The 19,190-nt window shown below is 38.3% G+C and overlaps 1 long non-coding RNA gene across 1 annotated transcript in view; it reads right to left on the bottom strand.

Moving 5' to 3' along the window:
- Positions 1–18,865, bottom strand: part of LOC122675628 — a 30,116-nt gene extending 11,251 nt beyond the window's left edge. The window contains exons 1-3 of the long non-coding RNA XR_006335303.1: positions 18,578–18,865; positions 15,383–15,391; positions 4,069–4,074 (exon numbers count right to left, since the gene is read on the bottom strand). This is a non-coding gene — a long non-coding RNA (uncharacterized LOC122675628). The remainder of the gene's footprint in view (positions 1–4,068; positions 4,075–15,382; positions 15,392–18,577) is intronic.
- Positions 18,866–19,190: the final 325 nt, after the last annotated feature.

The raw sequence follows: 19,190 nt of genomic DNA, 5'->3' as shown, positions 1-19,190 counted from the left end.
ACTCAGTGTAAAGTAATTATGAAAGAAAGGCTCTGTCCTTCGCAGGCATGTGGAGTTGTACCCTTATCTTCACTGTGGGACTCACTTTCCTGATCTGTAATATAAGCACACATTTCTCAGGTTCTTAGTTTGGTTAATTTGCCTTTGTTTCTTTTAGGATTAAATGAAACAAAAATGTACAAATTAGATGCATAATAAATTTTCATTGAATGAATGAATGAACAATGAGTGTTTTCTTTCTACATGTATTTATACACATACATAAGGAAAGCAAAAAACTGAGTGCTGCAGAATTGATGCTTCCGAACTGTGGTGTTGGGGAAGACTCTTGAGAGTCCCTTGGACTGCGAGGAGATCCAACCAGTCCATCCTAAAGGAAATCAGTCCTGAATATTCATTAGAAGCTCTAATGCTGAAGCTGAAGCTCCAATACTTTGGCCACCTGATGCGAAGTACTGACTCGTTGGAAAAGACCCTGATGCTGGGAAAGACAGAAGGCTGGAGGAGAAGAGGATGACAGAGGATGAGATGGTTGGATGGCATCACCGACTTGATGGACATGTGTTTGAGCAGCTCCAGGAGTTGGTGAAGGACCAGGAAGCCTGGTGTGATATAGTCCATGTGGATGCAAAGAGTCATATACGAACCACCCAAAAGTGACTTGGGGGCCTACCCCATTGCCTACTGAACACTGATATTAGGACATTTATAAAAACTACTTATTTTGTCTTTTTCTTAGAACACGCATTTATCTCCCTGTTGCGCACAGACCAAAAAGTAAAACGTTTCCCAAATGCATTGGCTTGCTTTTTAAAAAATCTTATTCTATTTGGTCTAGGATCCTAAATAATTTTTGCTTTCTCAAGCTTCAGTGTGTTTGCAATAACTTCTTGGTCAGTGTCCTTCAAATAAACGTGCCACCAAGGTTGCTTATTGCTTTTCCAGGTTTCTAATAAAGACTTTAATCTGTGCCTACCATTTGTCACTGAAATTACACCCTAAATAAATATACTGATGAACCAGTTCTTTATTAGTGAAATCGCAGCCTGATATATAAGTAGTCACATATTTTACTCTTTATCAATTGTTTTGTTACTATACTTTCTGATATTCTAAAGATTTTGACCCTTAAAAATTACAGTTACATCGTATGGTTAAATCTCACATATGCCTTCCTGAAAGAGCACAACACTTGAAGTTAGGAGCCATGAGTTAATTTCTGTCATTGAGTGACTGTATGCATTTATTTTTCTTTACCTCTCCAGGACTCAGTTCCCACAACTTCAAAATAAAGCTTTAAATTAGGTGATTTCCCACTTTCCCTCCAGGCTTTTCAAAATCTATATATACACGTCATGAAGCTTATTCAAACCTGTCTTTAAAAAAAACAAAAACAACTTTAAAATTATATTGTTTAAACTGTCCAAAGGAAAACATAAGAGATTTTGGAAAACAATTCCTGAAAATTTTACATCAGAGGCTATTTGTATAAAATCAGAGATGGGCTCTAACTGCCAAAGGCTTTACAGAAGTTAAAAAAAATACATAATGGTCTTATTTCAGTGATATCTAGCATCTATTAGCTCTTTGGCAATACTGTATGTTTTGATGCCCAAATGGGTGGCACAGGTCAAAGCAAAGCAATTACTTCTCATAGGTTTACTGTTAAAAGTGTTCTACTACTAACCACTCCACACAGGATCACAGTCTGGGTCATCCTTGACCTGTGCCCTTTGCTTCCTCCATTCCGTGAGCTGCCATGTTCCTACTTACCTGGAGTCCTTCACTAATCCATCAATCCCAAGTCAATTACCCAAAGTCAGGCCTTTTCAACTATCACTAGATTATTTTGATCTTTTAATAGCTATTCTTTATGCTTTCAAGGTCCTCCTGTTTTTAAATTTAACCAAAATAAGATATTCACTTAAATTTCCTTAACTAGAGCTGTGATCATTTTCTCTCAAGCACATGCATTGGCTTTCTAACGTGTACCAAATGTTTTCAATCACTTGGGTCTATTAAAAAAAAGTACCCTGAGATCCAATCTCATCTATCTCTCTAGATTATTTTTCTACCTGCTGCTTCAAATTATATTCTTTCAAAGCCTAGTTTCAAGTCAATGTTTTCTTAAAACACCCCTTAGGCATTAGAGAAATCGTCTGAACCCTCAAGTGACTCTGTCATAGCACTCATGCCTTTCTCGTACAAATTACAATTTCTTACATATTCACTAGACTACTCCTTCATTAAATGCAGGGATTGTTTCCTCCTTTGGTAATATAGTTTCTTTTATCACTTATTGAGTGATCATTATATGAATTTAGAATGAATAGATGGTCTGTCTCGTCCTTAAGGTAAAGTGGAAATATATTTCCTCTGAAGTAAAAATAGAGACATAATTATTTTTATAGTTCATATTTTAACTGAAACATTAAAATTACAAGGTATGTTTCATTTAGATGACTCCTTTTAAAACCCCATGCAAGTTAAGTTTCATCAGCCGTTTCCTCAGAGGGAAAAATATTCTTTAAGAAAGGCAATTCAGTTTCAAAAAATGTGTTTTACTTATTTATTTCATATACGTGTTTCAGTACTTTTCTAAGTAGTGATAGTGAGTGCCAAGTCCCTTTAGTCATGTCTGACTCCATGGACTGTAGCCCGCCAGGCTACTCTGTCCAGTGGGATTCTCTAGGCAAGGATACTGGAGTGGATTGCCATGGCCTTCTCCAGGGGATCGTCCCAACTCAGGGATCAAACCTGCAACTCATGCCTTCTGCACTGGTAGGCAGGTTCTTTATGACTAGTGCCACCTGGGAAGACCAAGTGGCTATAGTTCCCAAGTTCAATTCTAACCATAACTCATTGGCTTTGCTATGGAGTTTACCTCTTCTTCTTTTGAAGCATGCACAAGATAATGTCTATCCTTTCCAACTCAGTAAAAGTCACAAGAGTTTCTTTAGTTTTCAAATAAATATACTTTCCCATCCATCAGGTGGAAGAACAGGATTAAATATATATCAGAAGTAAATAACTCCATTAGTCACAAGAATAGACTCATCAATCAGCCTCTGAGGTCAAACATTTGACAAGTGGCAAAGAGTGCTTTCAAATATCACCTTCCAGAAATGAGGACCTCAAAAGAATTAACCAAGGTGCTATCAAGGGGACCACCAAATGAAACGGGGCAAAAGATTCCAGCTGCTCCAGTCAAGGTCAGAGGATGAACTCAGAACCAGAATGTACTTTTTTGATATGGTCAGCTGACCTATACAGGTGAAACTGGTGAGTGGAAGATAAATATTGAACACTTTCACAAAACGTGCTACCTAAAGGTAATTCAAAAATATCAGAGCAGAGAACAGTATATAAATTTACTATTATTATAGATATAGTCAGGATTCCCCTTGCTTTTTCTATTTTTTTTTTTAAAAGAAAACTACAACATAGCAATGTAAATTTGGGCCATAGTCTTTTTTGCCATATATAAGGAGTTTTATCAGTCTTTCTAGAAACTTTTTTTGGAAACAAATTGGAATTTTTCTGACTATTCCTAAGAACATCCATTTCCATACAGTCTTAGCTTAATAAACAAAAGGAAATATATTTCCATTTGCTCTGTTTCAATTTGTACATTTCCTAATCACATGGACAAAATGAGCTATATCTCTGATACCAACTCCTTCTTTGTAGGCCTCACGAAGCCCTCACTATTCACTGCTCTTACCAACAAACTTCTTTCACTTGACTATGAGAACTGGAGTAAATATAGCAACAGGCAGGGCTGTGCATCTTTGTTTTGTTCTTTGACTATGGACTGAATTCTTAACTCAGGCAGCTGGATGACAAACCCCTACAAAGAAACCCCTTCAGATAAATGGAAAAACCATTTAAGGTTTATACTCAAGGCAAATAGATCCCAAAAACTGCAAGGTTAACAAAAATTAGAAAGTCTCTTCATTTCAAATGGTCATTACCTCCTTGAGGATGTCTCTCTTCCCAGGTCCCTACCCTCCATAGACATATTCAGCCAAGTTAGCACTTAAGTCATGCATAAGCAGCAGAAATAACACACTACTGGTTCCATATTTCTTTCTCCCAGAAAATAGTTTACATTCAATATATGACTTAACAATAAAAGCAAGGCTATCTCCCCATCACAATTCTGTGCTTAGTCTACAACCCTGAAGGCCTGCAACTTCTTCAGAAAGTGATCTTATTTTCCACTTCAAGAGAACATTTCATCAGTCAGAATTTTAGATTGTGTTTTAATTTTAGGTAACTGACCAGTTATAGCACTGCTAGAGTGCTATATATGTATTCAATACACTTTAAGGGCCAACCCATATTCCTAGTAAGCAATGCACTGCTGTCTGCCTAACAGGGATGGAGCGTAGGGAATAATGCATAAGCATCAGTGAATGATCTTGGCAGCCACAAACAAATGACAAGAGACATGCACCTTCCTGAGAGGCAGAGAATTATGGAGGCAACATTGCATGATGGGATATGTAAGTAGAGTCTTGGAACTTCACGTGTAGATGGAAACCAAATGAGTAATGTACTTAGGAAAATTGCTTTCTACTGTCTAGATGTGAATTTATCATGAGGCATTGTTTTAAAGTAAATAACCTTACACATAAACCTGGACTAAGTGTTTTGTCCAAGGTGACACAGTAAAGGAAGCAAGGGAGATAAAAATAGAACACTTGAAATCAGCCTGCCGATCTAATCATCAGACACTTTGCAAGTTTATCTGAAGAGGTCCTAATGCAAAGTAGAACCTTTTGCATAGAGTGAGAGGTCAGCTGAAGAACTGAGGCAGCCCACTGGGCAGCAAGAGAAATGGAATTGATTGCTTCCATAAAGAGTGATACAATTTTATCAATAATGACACAGCAGAAGAAAAAACTTGCAATCCTATGTATCATAAAAGTCTTTTCTCTGCTAAAATGCCTTTTGCTAATCATTGCTAGACACTTAAGGTCACACGACATCTGACCCTCTTTAATCCTGGCATTTTGGCTTAAATATTAGCGGGCATTTTCATTATGTCATTGTCTGTACTTTAAAATTCATTTCTAGGACTTCTTTCACTTATTAAAAGTTTTAAAGAACACCTGCTATGTAAAAAGTGCTATAAAGATGGAGTGTGGGTAAAAATAAGGGGGTCTATTTTTGTCTGTCAAGGGAACTCAAGTTCTGTTGCTCATGGGTGTCTAAGTAATCTTTCTGGATACAGGTAGTGAGTGGTTTAAAATCGATGAAGATAGAATCCCTGTGGGAATACACAGTAAGGGGGAAGAGTGATAGTCAGAAATCAGGCCATGAGAGCTGGTAACTGCAGGTGGATACAAGGAAACGATAAGGCAAAGAAAAGAATTCTGGGCAAAAGAAATAACATGAGCAAATGTACCTCTGCTTCAATTACTTCAATTTATTTGTCACACATTGATTTCCTTCTTTAGACATGTGTTTCTCACCTCAGTCCAGGCTTTATTCCTTATTGAGTCTTTGAACTTTCTTAATCTCATCAATCACGTTTCTTGTATGATGGTGATACTAACGGTATCTTCCCAATGTTGGTGAGAATTCAGGGAGAAACTCCACACAAGGACTTTAATAGAAACTTGGCAAATTGAGTTCTGCATTGAATTATTATGTTATTTACTCAGTGGATACAGAATATGAGTTAGATGAGGCTATCAACAGTTCTACTCATGGAGAAACCAAACCATCACCAATCAAAGATGTTATCCCCAATGGTCTCATATCCTTCCGAGTCCACAAATATTAGGTGGATTGGGTCACTGTTCTTTGAGAAGGAAGCTTTCAACCATTTGAAAAGAAGAGATTAGCTACAATTAGAAAGAGCTTCAGAGAGCAAGACTGTGAAGACATGGAAAGCAAAGTGTCACAGTGAGAATTTCTAGGGCAATAGAACATCAGAGGAGCACGGTGCTCAGGCCATTCACCTACATCATAGTTCTGCTTGGTGTCAGCCCCCATAAGGCTGTTATGAGGTGATGATCTACTAGATCAGAAGGAAACCTTCTTAAATCCATCCTATCAGTAACATGGATAGGAGAGCTGGGGCTACAGGTGAGGTGAATCGCATGATGGTGAGATATGCACCATTTGTTTATAGGGACATTTTTTTTCCCAGTTACCTAAGTAGAACCTTGTTCAGTTCAGTCACTCAGTCGTGTCCGACTCTCTGCAACTCCATGAACCACAGCACACCAGGTTTCCCCATCCATCACCAGCTCCCGGAGTCCACCCAAACCCATGTCCATCGAGTCAGTGATGCCATCCAACCATCTCATCCTCTGTCGTCCCTTTCTCCTCCTGCCCTCAATCTTTCCCAGCATCAGGGTCTTTTCAAATGAGTCAACTCTTCACATGAGGTGGCCAAAGTATTGGAGTTTCAGCTTTAGCATCAGTTCTTCCAATGAACATCCAGGACTGATCTCCTTTAGGATGGACTGGTTGGATCTCCTTATAGTCCAAGGGACTCTCAAGAGTCTTCTCCAATACCACAGTTCAAAACATCAATTCTTTGGCACTCAGCTTTCTTTATAGTCCAACTCTCACATCCATACGTGACCACTGGAAAAACCATAGGTTATCATAAATGTTGGCTTTTAGATGAGATATTTAAAACACGGATTGTCTGGAATAGAAGTATATGAACTTACTCATAATTTCACAAGATCATTCTGGCCTTCTCCCTGTTTTGTGTCATCTGCAGGCTAAGAATGTTTTCCATGTTTCTAAGTGGTTGACCAAAAAGAAATAAAATGAAGAATAATATTCCATGCATGTGGAAGTAGTATGAAACTCAAATTTCAGTATTTTAGTCAAGGTTTTTTGGAATGCAGCCATGCATATTCATTTATCTATTGTTATTGCTATTTTCACACAATCATGATAGGAGTAGTTGTGACAAAGATCACATGGCCCCCAAAATCTAAAATATTTACTTTCAGGCCCTCTACAGACAAATTTGCCACCCCTGGGCTAGACTCTGTGAGGCAAATGCAGAACCAGAGAGCAGCTATGAAGTGCCATAACAATCAAAGTCAAAGATGATGGTAGCTGGGACCAGGTAATCAGTGCTGGTGGTGGTGGTGAGAAATCGTCAGGTCCAGAATGCATCTGGAAGTTAAGCCGAGTCCCTTTGCTAACAGAAGGCAAGCAGAGTGCAGGAGAAAGAGAGGCCAGGAAAATTCCAGGTTGCAGCACCCCAGTCCTGACTCCAAGCCTGCAAACCTCAGTACCACTCATTCAGGTGTTTCACAGATGCTTTATTATTTCTTTTTAATGTGCCTTTAAACTCGTCTCTGGGTTCTCAGTTTCATCAATGTCTTCCACCTCATTCTCCACGAGGAGAAGTCTCTTGACATTGCATGCCAATTTTCCTCCCAGATCAAGGCTATATCTTTATCTCTTCATTTCTCTATCTGTTTACAGAGCAGAAAGTGGGGAGAAAAACAAAATGAAAGCCAGACAGAAGATATTCAAAGGGAATTCTAAGATTGTCCTTTTTCTTTCCAGTCAATATTTACTTAGAAGCAGTGGTTCCTTAGCAACTCTGGCAATGAGCAACTTTTATTCTGTCTTTGTAAGAGAGATCCCAGAAACAGATGCCTAAATTGACAAGCTAGTTTTCTAGAACAAAACATCAAAAAATATTTTTCTAAGCAAGTAACAGTATTTTTAAACAATAGTCTAAGAATCAAAATAACTGATATTTCATCCATTTTTGCCAAAGAGCAGGCATAAGGTTTTACTGAAGTTGTCAAAAGAGCTTATTAGAACTATGTTTTAGTGCTAAATTTATGACTTAATTTATAATATTTCACCTATGATTTAAAAAGAATCTGAGATGTACAGTCGCCATTAGGGCTCTGATTTTTCTGTTGTTTGTTTCTATAACTTTGCTAGGCATCAGTCTCTTCATCAGAAGTGACATAGGTGGATTAAACTATCTCCAAGGTCCTTTTTCTTTTTAGCATTTTGTGTTTGTGAATACCATTGGGGGTCTGCTACTATTCAAGAAGTTTAGGCAAGAGGATGTGAAATGCTAAATCCTTTGAGGCAAAATTCAATTTCTTGCATTTTAGGCTATATATAGGCCTCCCAACCCTGGCCTCCTGTTTCTGTCCCTACAATGTAGACTTTTTGCATAGAAACCCTCTTTGTCAGGTCTTTTGTTCTTCTCTAGAATCAGAGGTCAGGTTCCTCAGCTTATAAGGTTACAACTATCCCAACTGGCAAAGGCCGCAGTGAATGCCAATTACTACACTTGCAGTTAGAAGCCAATTATTTTTTTCTTAAAATAACGCGTGTCCTGTAGTCAAACTGAAGAGTGCAGCTAGGTAATGGAAGCAGCCAGTTAAAGGTTGAGCAGGAGGTGAAAGATATTGTCAGCGGGGTGAGAGAAAGGTCAGGATATAGTATTCACTAAGAGAAATGGTCATAGAACTACAGAATGCTAGAGTTAAATAAGATCTTAGAGGTCATGGTGTCAGAAATACTATCTTTGACCCTGACCTAGACATTGGAAACAGGATGCACCCCCCACCCCCAGCTGATGACTCAGGAATTTATATGGATCATATAATATCATTTCAATTTTACATATATTCTGCAAGCAAGAATGTAATGGAAAAGCAAAAATAATAAAGGATGTTGGGAAAGTCAGACAAATCTAGAGATGAAGCCCAGGTTCACCATTTCTTAGATCTGGAATCTACAGCAATTTAAATACCTTCTCAAGATCACACATTTTCCACAGAAAAATAAGGATGACCATACCTACCTTGAGGGAGCTATGAGGTTTATTGCTGATGGAGGTAATCAGCTGGTACTGAGAAGACACTTGAATAGTATCCTTTACAGTTGCTGTGTGTAGTTATGTTTAAAGCATTCCTCCAATCTGTTCCCACTTATAATGCTTTCTACAGTTCTGTCCTCCAACCACCTCAAGCTTTCTTAACCAGTTAATATATCTTCCTCAACCTGAGGGCCCCAAATCCTTAGGCATTCTTTTTCTCCCAAGGGATCAGGCTGGGAATTCAGAAGCTCTCAGGCATCCTTTGTCAACTGCCACCACTGCCCTCGGCCACGTCTAAGAACTCATTTAACATACAGTGGACCTTCCTGGCAGCTGTACCCCATTATAGAATAAGGTACAAGTTTGCAGGAATCTGACTGCTGTGGGTGAGCATATGCATGTGATCTGCAGATGTACCATATGGTTATGTATCTGAGTGAGGAAGGAACCCTTGAACTTGACCTAGGTTCCCTGTAAGGATTCCAAGGAAGAGCTAAGTCCATATCCTGTAAGCTGTTCAGTGTTAACAATCCACACCCCACACCTCAGTAAGAACAGACTGGGGCACTTATCTTTCAGTTGGTAATATGGGAGTAACAATTTCCTGCTATTGCCTCTTTCCTCTTTCAAGCAAGTAAGGATAGAGAAAGACAATAAATTAGACAACACCTAGTATATTTGACATAATTTGCTCAGTACAAGCACTCACATTCCAAGGATACTAAATTTCAGGGAGCGCATCCACCTGCTGGGAATCCTATAGATAAATTCGTGTCCTAGTCAGCCTCAGGGTGTGAAAAGAAGACACTCCAACACCATGAGAACAACTTAAGATCTCCTCCAAGGAAGCCAGGAGAGGTAGAGTTCACTGTCCTCTGGTGCTGCTGCACATATCACTGATTAATCTAAGGGGAAAGGTCATCAGAAAATTTTTTTCTGCATCTATGCAAATGTCATGAAAATACACGTGTCACATCTGCATTTGTCACAGGAGCCAGCGTTAATAGCATATTTAAGTCATGATGTCACCACCATTAATCGGGCCCTGTGGTGCCAGGCTTCACTGTCATCTATTAATCACCAGTGTCTGCAGACGCGTGTATTTGGAAAGGCGAAGTTTAGATCCATAAAGCAAGATTTACTTTTGTCAAGCAGCATGACCGAAGATGTATGGCCATCTTGTTCTGCTTTGGAATCACTCACCGCTGTGTCCTTAGGAAAGGCCTGGCATTTCCAAGCTGATATTTAAACAGCTATCCTGAAACAAGACGCAATTTTAGAGGTTCTGAAAAAGACACTGATGCATATTCCACGTCTCCTTTAAAGGAGTGTAACTGGGATAGGAGGGGGTTTGGTCTTGTTTTCTCTGAGCCAGTGCTTCAGGACAGAGGACACTCCCCAGGGAGGTGAAGAAGCTGCCCAAGAGCCATCTGGAGTAAGGGTGGAACAAGCCCAGTAGATTTCTTTCCACTGGGTCCTGCTACTCATCCGATTTATGAAAAAAGGAGTTGCTGGGGATTTCTTTGTTCACAAATTATAATGCAGTCCTAAGATTAGTCATGTTAGAGAAGAGTCACAGGGGAGAATTAATTCAATGGTTGGAAAGGGAAATAAAGGTATAAAATGGAAGGGCAAAAATGAGTTTAAAGAAACTGGAAACCAAAAAATGAGGCAATGGACACAAATCATGAGAAAATAATTGAAAAACTGATAAAATGAAGTAGACTGCAGGGAGGAAAAAGAAATGGGTAGTGGATGAGGCAACAGTGGAAGGTCTGAAGGAAAACCATACGAAAGTATGGGATCTCAGGCAGTGACTGTCCAATCAGTGTAACTGCATGCATGCTCAGTCATGTCCGAGTCTTTGTGACTCCATGGACTGTAGCTCACCAGGCTCTTTGGTGGGATGGGATTTTCCAGGCAAGAATCCTGGAGTGGGTTGCCATTTCTTCCTCCAGGGAATCTTCCCAACCCTGGGATTGAACCTGCATCTCCTGTATCTCTTGCATTGGCAGGCAGATTCTTTACCACTGGAGTCACCTGGAAGTCCCCTGTCAGTGTAGGGTACAACATTTTGCTGACTTCTTTTCCCTGGCAGAGCCCTTCTCTTAGATTGAGCCAATCTGTTCAGATTTTGGCCTGGATTTAACACTGGACTGTATGCTTTGAACAGGCTTCCACATGTCTCAGCATAAATAAATAATATCACTTTCTATTTAGTCAATCTGCTAAGATTCTACAAATGCTTCATATGGATTACCTACATAATGCATTTCCCCCCATTAATGATACATGATTTAGAAAGTTCTCAGCATTTTAATGACCCTATTATACACATAAAATCCTGAAGAGAAGTGAAAGACTCACCTGCACAAGAATCCTCAAACTTGAGATTGCAAACCCTAGAATCATCATAAAGACTCAATAGGGATGTAGGCATTATTCTTAACTCAAAAGAAGGAAATAAAGTTGTTAACCTTAGTCAACTACAAGAATTATTTTATATGCATCTATCATTTTAAGATTCTATCTTCTTTTCTCACTATAGCCCCTTCTCCCTAAAGTGTGACCACAAGGCCTCTCACATGGACCCAACCATTATCCATATATCCCAGGAACGCATGCACGGCCTCTCAGTGGAGACTAAGCGAGAAGCCACTCTGGATGATCAGAGTGCTATTTCTCATGTCCTTACCATTTGCCTGCATCAAAGAGGAACAACACAGAACACTGTCCTTAAAAATGCTTTACACATTGCCTTTTGACCTAGAAATGTATTTTCTCATTACTTTGCCTGAAGTTGTATTGTTTGATTTGCTTCAAATCTCGGCTCAAGAAAGATTTTTGGACAAGGAAACAGGAGAGGACCAGTACAGAGGAACTAATCAAGTTCCAACCACACTACTCACTGTACATCACTGCGATAAACGCAACATAGCCCCTGCTTTCAAAAAATATATACTCTTGGAACAGGTGGTAAACAGACCCCCCAAACAAGAAAGGGCAGTAAATTATTAGAGTTCTACGTTAGAAGTTCATGAAAGCTACTGCAGAGACACATGAGAAAGCATTACTTCCATTATTTAAATGAAGTGGAACTGAAGGGGGGATTTGGAGGGACAAGGGCAAAGAATGGGACAATTTAACACAGAACTTATATTTGAGACAACAGTTCTAGAGGAAAAACATTTTGGACGCTTTTGGTTTACTTATGGTGTATTAGCAAATGCTATTAAAAGGACCAATGCTTTTCAAAAATAATTCTGCCTTGAAGAAAAACAGATACTGTTAATGAGACATTTGGTATTGAAATTTCAGCCAATGTCAGAGAGCTGGATAATTAAGATGCAAATAGCAGAATGTATGTTTCTCACTAGATTTTTAAAATCTGGAATAAATCCTATGGACAAATATTAAAGTTCATCTTAGAAATACACTGAATAAAGTAAATAGAATATAAGTTTCTGATGTTTTCTACTATCTTAGAAGGGATGACATTAACAGTGGAGCATCCTTGTGATCTGTAAATGGTGAACACAAATTTATGTATGGCAAAAACCATCACAATATTATAAAAGAATTAACCTCCAATTAAAATAATTTAAAAAAGAAGTTCTTATTTATAATTAGAAATTATGATTTTTTATGGTTTTCTAGAAACAGTGTTTTATGTATCTCTACAAATTTCAATGGCTATAAGCATACATATTTTTAAATATTCTATAGTTTTTTTTGCATGTATAGAAACTCAAGTCACTTCTATGATTAAAGTATAGAAAAGATGAATAAGCAACTTTTCTTTCATTTTTTTTTCCTCACATTGTCATGTAATTCTGTAAAGGATTATGTTTTATATACTGAAACTGAACTTTGAAGTTCAAACTCAACTTTTGTGTTTCACCATCTAAATGGATGATGGAATAGACACAGCTAAGGGAGTGCTAATGGTGAGAGCTATAAAATCTCTGTGAAAACAAAGAATTAGACCCAATTATTACCAGTATTCCTTCAGCACACACACATATCCTCCACAAACACACACACACTCTGTTAATGAGATTGTGACTTAGTGGAACAGATATTTCTCAATAAGGGAGACTCTATTCCGTAGGCCAGTCTATTTTATTCCGACACCTCAAAAGGATCCTGACACAACATGCTTCTTGAGAAATGGTTCCTTCCTCTCTTTGCTCTTTCTCCTTTTGTGAGGATGTCCTTTGCTGTCTCTCGCTATCTTAAGCTTTTCAGGCTGCTATAGCAAAACAAAGAATAGGTGACCTAAACAGCAGACATTTATCTCTCAGAGTCTGGAGGCTGGGAAGTCCAAAGCTGAGTGCTGGGGGACCTGGTAGTAAATGAGAACCCACTTCTTACTTTGCAGATGGCCATCTTTCTGTTGCTTCCTTACATGGCCAAGGAATAGAGCATCTCTCTGATGTCTCTCCTTCTGAGGATAGTGATACTATTCCTTGCTCCCCTCATGCCTTATTATCTCCCAAAGGCCACCTCCAAATACCATCACACTGGTGATGAGGGCTTCAATATCCAGTTTGAGTGGGGACTCAAACACCCAGTCCACAGCACCCCTCACTTTCCCACCACAGTCTGTACTCCGAGATCAAGCAGGCACAGGCAGCAGAAACAGGGGCTGGTCCATTTTCTCCAAGAACTAGGAGATAATTGTCTTTTAAATGGCTCCAGGCCATCGGCATGTGTTCAAATCACCTCCTGTCCTGACTTCATACATTTTTTTCTTAATCCATTTCTCTTAAAAGAAAATAATCAAAGAGGGACATTTCCTGCCTCCTTTCTGCAGGCTAGGCTGTCCAGACAGTCAGGGTCTTTGGTCTCCTCTCTCCAAGAGCAGCATCTATGTTGTTGTGTTTACCACTAGAGCAGAAGATATTAAAACAGAAAGTGAAAGTATTGGTCGTTCAGTCGAATCCAACTCTTTGTGATCCCCTGGACTGTAGCCTGCCAGGTCCCTCTGTCCATGGGATTCTCTAGACAAGAATACTGGAGTGGGTTGCCATTTCCTCCTCCAGGGGATCTTCCTGACCTAAGGATCAAACCTGGGTCTTCTGAATTGCAGGCAGATTCTTTACCATGTGAGCTACCAAGGTAGCCACCTTTAAAACAGAGCAACTCAAAAAAAAAAAAAAAAAAAAAACAGAGCAACTCCTTAACTTGCTTAATTTATAATGTTAAAGGGATGAAGAAAAACCTAAAATTATTTAACAAAGAACTTAGAGAAAAGGCTAGCAACTCTGGTTTATTTAAATAACAAAACTATTAAATATTTTAATTAGATATACACATAGATACTAACAACTTTAAAAGTGGCAAGTGACTGAATGAGTGATAGCCACTCAGTCGTGTCCAACTCTTTGCTACACCATGAACTGTAGCCTTCCCAGCTCCTCTGTCCATGGAATTCTCCAGGTAAGAATACTAGAGTGGGCTGCCATTTCCTTCTCCAAAAGTGGCAAAGCACTGAGAAAATAAGTTGGACTCTTGTCTTATTTCACAGGAAACTACAAAGAAAAAAAAAGAGTAAAAGCTATATTCACAATGCCTTTCATAACAACACATGAGGTCACATTTTATCAGTGGAATTAGGTGCTATAACCAGGCCTCAAAGAGAAGACAACAGCATTAGACCTTTATGACTGACCAGGAGCACACACAGTACCATCTTCTTTAAAAGAATAAAAAAAAAAGAGACAACATTAGGAACTGAAGAGATGAAACAGTTTTATAATAGCATCTGTGAGTGACTTGAGAACAATTCAGTGTTGTAGTTCAGCTATGGATGGAGATGGGATAAAACTAAAATAAAATGAACCTTGCATTTATGACTGCTGACAAAGAATTAGACCAGAGGCATAAAAGAAAAGAAAAAAGTAATAAACGGTAGAACTGAAAAGGTCTTAGTATAGATCCAATCCCAAATTATTAGAAAAAAAGGTAACAGATATAAACACGCTATTTCTTAGAGTACCACTCCAAATAATTCAAGAAAACTTTAGCTTTCCAGGGCTGGTTATGAAAATAGAGGCATCACTTCAACAAGACAAAGGTTTCATTTCACATATTCAATATATTTTAAAGGTACATAGAAAGCAAATTTTTTAACATTAATTCCACTTCTCCATTGATTTCTATTAAAATACAGCATATAAATAACACCATGAAAAGTATGTGAGGCTCATAGTAAGAGAAAAACTAAACATAAAATATAATAGTTATTTTGACATTGAACCTTTGTTAATATCTGTCTATCCAGCCTTGAGATCTTCCCATTCTCCTCTGTCAGAAGCTAATCAATCCTGTCACTAATCTACATCATTGGATTGAGCTGTCTACTTCCAGCTATGATAAAGTATCTTGTAACAGACTAACTATCCCCACTGTGAACAACTACAAAACCTGGATAAAATACAAAAAGTTAAGTAAATGGATCAGAGAGCAACCAAGACAGCCATAATGTAATGATCAAAGATCCTGAGAAGAAAAACATATCGAGGAAAATTCAACTTTCTCCACTGCTCTTCCCTGCAAGGCATTGGCCAACTTGTAAACTGTGCAGGATTGAGAGTGAAAACTGAACGCTTTGTGACCCCATGGACTGTAGCCCACCAGGCTCCTCCATCCATGGAATTTTCTAGGCAAGAGTACTGGAGTGGATTGCCATGTCCTTCTCCAGGGGATCTTCCCGACCCAGGGATCGAACCTGGGTCTCCTGCATTGCAGGCAGATGCTTTACCCTCTGAGCCACCAGGGAATCCCAGAATAAAATACAAAAAGTTAAGTAAGTGGATCAGAGAGCAACCAAGGCAGCCATAATGTAATGATCCAAGATCCTGAGAAGAAAAACATGTCAAGGAAAATTCAACTTTCTCCACTGTTCTTCCCTGCAAGGCATTGGCCAACTTGTAAACTGTGCAGGATTGAGAGTGAAAAACTGAAAGTAGGAGTTCAAAACTTTTGACTTTATGATATCAAGGAGATGGAAGACAAAGTTCAAAATTACCAAGGAAGTCAGAGCACTAGGGGCTGAGATTGAAGGAAAAAGGGAACCACAGAGAAGGGAAGCCTTCTCTATGTACCACTTTTTCCTTTGAGTCATTTGAAGATTCAAAATTATACTAGGCAAGTGACTGAGAATCCATATATAAATAAATGCAACTAAGAGTCCACAACAGGCTTCCAAGGTGGTACTAGTGGTAAAGAACCATCTTATCAGTGCAGGAGACATTAGAGACGTGGGTTCAATCCCTGGGCCAGGAAGATCCCCATGGCAACCCACTCCAGTATTCTTGCCTGGAAAATCTTGTTGGACAGAGGAGCCTGGTGGGCTACAGTCCATAGGGTCACAAAGAGTCAGACATGACTGAAGTGAGTTAGCATGCATGCATGTTAAGAGTCTACAAAGTTAAGGAGAGCTTTCAACAGTCTCGAGGTAATGTGGAGACAAAAACTGGAGTTCAGTACCAGTCAAAGAGGGATCATTAATCAATACCCTATGTTTTTTGTCAGGAGTTCTCAAAGTATACAGTTTAGTCACAAAGGCTGAAAATTAGCCTCAAGCCATCTTAGTGCCTTACTGGATTAAGAAAGCTCTCTAATCCATGCATTCTCAACAAGGCTAATACTGTAAAACCAGTCAATCCTAAAGGAAATCAGTCCTGAATATTCACTGAAAGGACTAATGCTGAAGCTGAAACTCCAGTACTTAGGCTATCTGATACAAAGAATTGACTCCTTGAAGACCCTGATAGATTGAAGGCAGGAGGAGAAGGGGACAACAGAGGATGAGAAGGTTGGACAGCATCACTGACTCGATGGACATGAGTTTGAGCAAGCTCCGGGAGTTGGTGATGGACAGGGAATCCTGGCTGCAGTCCATGGGGCTGCAAAGAGTCAGACATGACTGAATGACTGAACTAAACTGAACAGAAGGGAGGTAAGATTGACCCTTTTGGTGGTAAGAGAAAATCTTAAATAGTAGTTCACTTTCCTCCAAAACCCAACTCTATGCAATAAAATCTTATTCTTTAATATTTATTTTCTGTCATTTGGTTTTCTTGAATATTGCATAAATAATATCGACACTGAGTTCACAAAAGATACATAAAGTGAATGCAAGATCAGTAGTATAAAATTATGGGGACTAGATGGTTATAATTAGAGGACTTTCTCTTTATTGTTCAATACTGAAGTCATTTTAAGAAGAAGCTGGTATGTGTCTAAAACATGAGTACCTTATATAGGTTATTTTATGTTTGATCCTCAGCACATTTTTATGTGACATGCACTTTGAAAATGAAATAAAAATTGTTTATATTTTATTATTTATTTCTATAAAAGTTATCCAACCATCATTAATTATGTCAAGGGCTTGAAAGAACAAATGCCAAGAATATCAGAATGATATCTATTAAAACTTATTTTCCTATATCATGCAAAAGCTAAAAATCAAATTTACTAAAATAGTTTTAAGAAATGAATGCGTTCAATTTTTTTAGTGAAGAAACACTAGCTTTAAATGATTTTTAAATATGATTATATTACTGTTATTATGCATTTACCTAAATATCTAATTTGCATTTGTAATTTAATATATTAAAAGTTGCCAGTGTTAATGTTAAATTAATAACTTTTTAAATGTTAGCTCTTAATTTTTATTGTCATTTTTAGTTTTGTATATAATAAAATTAAGATATATACTTACTCTTTTTTTGTATAAAACATAGATATACAGACATTCATAAATATATATATATATACAGTATACCTAAGTTATTACAATTTTATGGGTGAATAATTAGGAAACAAACTGTCTCTTATTAAGGGACTAGTTTAAGGTGTTTAAGAAACACTAGTTTGTCTTGCAGAGGAAAATTAAATTTTCTCTGAAGAAAGACAATTTTTTACCTCCCATCATCCAAAGCCTCCAAAAGTCACCACTCACAATGTCTGGCACTTAATAAAATATCACCAACTATGTCAGGAAATGGAAAGATAATATAGAAATAAAAAAGATAAAAAGAACAGACGACAGAAACACTCACAGGTGAAAAGCAAAAGCTAGAGCTGTCAGGCGTGGGTTTAAACAACTAGACTAGAAACCAGTACATAGATAACAGAACAAAATGGAATTTCACCTGTGAAACAGGATTTTTAAAGAACAATGAAACAGGAATTCTAGAATTAAAAACAATTCAGTAACTGAAATTATGAGCTCAATATATGGCTAACAGCCGATGGAACTCTAGCATGTGAGTAATGGATAGAAAATAGAAACGGAAGCAATATTTGAAGAGATACTGGCAAAGAACATTTCAAATCAGATCAAAACATCAAGCCTCTTATTTAAGAAGCTATACAAATTCCAGGTAGGATAAATATAAAGAAAACAACACCTTGATGAGAGAACAGCAACACTACTTAAAACAAAAGGCAAAGAGAAGAGTTTAAAGAAGCCCAAAGAGGGGATTAAAAAGATAGACTGCATTTGAATGAATAACTATAAAAATGACTACTGGGGTTTTAACAAAAATTATGGAAGATAGGATGAATGTCTTTAGGTACTACAGTAAAAGTAAACTTACTTTCTTCTGGAATTTCATGTATCTAAACTGAAAATGTTAATTTTATACTAGAATAGGTATAAATGGGTACCATAGGAATATTAGAGGGTGTTTTACAGTAGTTTTTTTTTTTTTTTTTTAAAGAGACGGGGTCTCGCTATGTTGCCCAGGCTGGAGTACAGTGGCTATTCACAGGCGCGATCCCACTACTGATCAGCACGGGAGTTTTGACCTGCTCCGTTTCTGACCTGGGCCGGTTCACCCCTCCTTAGGCAACCTGGTGGTCCCCCGCTCCCGGGAGGTCACCATATTGATGCCGAACTTAGTGCGGACACCCGATCGGCATAGCGCACTGCAGCCCAGAACTCCTGAGCTCAAGCGATCCTCCAGCCTCAGCCTCCCGAGTAGCTGGGACTACAGGCGCGCGCCACCGCGCCCGGCTTACAGTAGTTTTTATGCAGACAAGTAACTGTCAACTGCAACAACCTATAGACTGAATTCATGAAAATAAATAAATAAATAAACCACCATGATCTACTTCCTGGCACATAGATTCAAACTCATCTATCTCAGTTTAGGTTATAACTTATTCTTGGCTTGATTCTCATGTACATCCCAATGGCTGATCCCTCAAATACCTTAGCTGTTTTAAGAACCCAGTATGTACCTTTCATCCAATTTACCTAAATACATTTTTAGTATTTTATGTCTTAAAAATCTCTTATAATTAGTTTACTAATTAGTAATGACAAAAGAATTGT

Source organism: Cervus elaphus, chromosome 19 (assembly GCF_910594005.1).
Source record: "Cervus elaphus chromosome 19, mCerEla1.1, whole genome shotgun sequence".
NCBI lineage: Eukaryota > Metazoa > Chordata > Mammalia > Artiodactyla > Cervidae > Cervus > Cervus elaphus.
Note: the sequence above shows the minus strand (reverse complement) of the source record. Positions and strands in the feature narration are given on the sequence as shown.